We start from the raw sequence: 1920 nt of genomic DNA, 5'->3' as shown, positions 1-1920 counted from the left end.
CCCTGCTGCACCACCGATAAGCGAATCCCGCCTCCTTACGCATCGACACCGCCGCGTAATTCGTTAGGCACACAACAACGCAATGTAAACAATTTCGGACGAGGCCCGCTCTGGTCTTCTCCGAGAGGTGCAGATTGCGACACTCTTCGACGTACAATCGCGAGCAGCGTGTCGGCGGGTCCGCGAAGTGGTTCAGAGACGAGTTTTGTTCCAAGTTGTTCGAAAATAGCAAATAGGGCAAAAGACTCTATCTTCGTGTATCCATTTTACTTTCTTTTGTTTTGATTAATATTTTTATTCATTATTTTTATTCTTCAGTTTAATTTTATTTCTTTATAAATACATACATTTTCGTAGTTTTAGTTTAATAGACTGCGTAATAGTTCGCGCGTTATAATTGTGTATCGGTGCAACAGTTCGGGGTGTGTGTTCCACTCTCCTTCCTCCAATAACCAGACAACAGGAAAATAGCAGCAACAGAATTTGGACCATTATACGGAATTTTTCCACATAATCCGGTGAGTCGTTTCCATTACTCTTCCGGTCGTTTCATAAATATATTGCCAAGGAATTTCCAGTAGACTACGTCAATTTTGATTGTAAGAGTCTTCTTCAACTGGAGATTCCTAATTCCAAATCGTATTTGATCGCATGTATTTGTCTATTTCCGGCCAATAATTGTGTGTCTCAAGTTTAAATTGTACGCGTGCTAAATCTGCGTTTTCTTATATTTAATCGCATTGTTATATTTCATTATATTTTATATTTTTATTTTACATCTACCATTATTATATTTCGATACTTTATATATTTCATAATATTTCGACATTTTATATATATTTTATATTATTTCAATATTTTATACATTTTTCATATTTCAATATTTTATATATTTTATACCTTTCACTATTATATGTATCCCATTATATTTTAAACGTTTATACTTTATAATATACCATTTGATTCATTTTAATCAAATCTAATTTTCTTTGACATAACCTTTATTAGCCTCCTTCATAAATCCTATTATATTAGCGATCTGATGGAAGGGCCCGTATGGGACTAGCGTATCTCCGAACCCACAAATATTTAATAAATTTTCTGGCTTTACCATTGCACCATCGTTATTAGGAATTACAATTTATAAAAAATATTTCCGTATACATTATAACGTTAATAAATCACACTTCAAATTTTAAATCAATCTGGGCATTACATTTTCCAAGAAAAATTCTTCAAAAACAGACCATTTACATGAGGTTGCCCCCTTAAGTAGATATTATTAATAGCTATGGAATATTGGTATAAATGAAATAGAAATTATTTGACACTATTTAGTGCATTTCGAAGTCGGATGTTTTTTTTGTTAAAAATTATTTTATTTCACACTTTTTAGCGGAATTAGAGAAACGAACAATATTTGTAGGATGCCGTAAGGTGGTATTTCGTTCTTAATGGTTAAGTAAGGATCAAATACAGGTGATTAATAATAATAAAAAAACAGAACACCGAATATCATTTTTTTTTAAATGACTTTACCTTTTTTATTATTAAACAATAAAAAAATATTAATAAAAACTAAGCTGAACAATATTACCCCTACCCCCCTACCCCTTCTCCCTATTTCCCTACCCCACCTTCCCCTTCCCCCCCGGTATCCCCTCAGGCGCCACGACTGGCCAGCCGCTACCCCTCTCTCTGTAATGTAAAATTGAAATTATTAGATATGTATTTTTATTAAAATATTATTATTATAAATATTTGCCCTTATATTGAACAACAGAGATGTTCTGATAAGGGCAATATTATATTCCTCTGTACGAGGCAAGAATTCATAGTATAATAAAGAATAATTAGTAATACATACTTTGCGGTGGCCTTGCCTCCCCCTCCGTCACCTTCTTCTCCTGCTCCTGAGGG

This window comes from Osmia lignaria, chromosome 10 (genome assembly GCF_051020975.1).
Source record: "Osmia lignaria lignaria isolate PbOS001 chromosome 10, iyOsmLign1, whole genome shotgun sequence".
Lineage (NCBI taxonomy): Eukaryota > Metazoa > Arthropoda > Insecta > Hymenoptera > Megachilidae > Osmia > Osmia lignaria.
The sequence above is the reverse complement of the archived record's forward strand: the minus strand, read 5'-3'. Positions refer to the sequence as shown.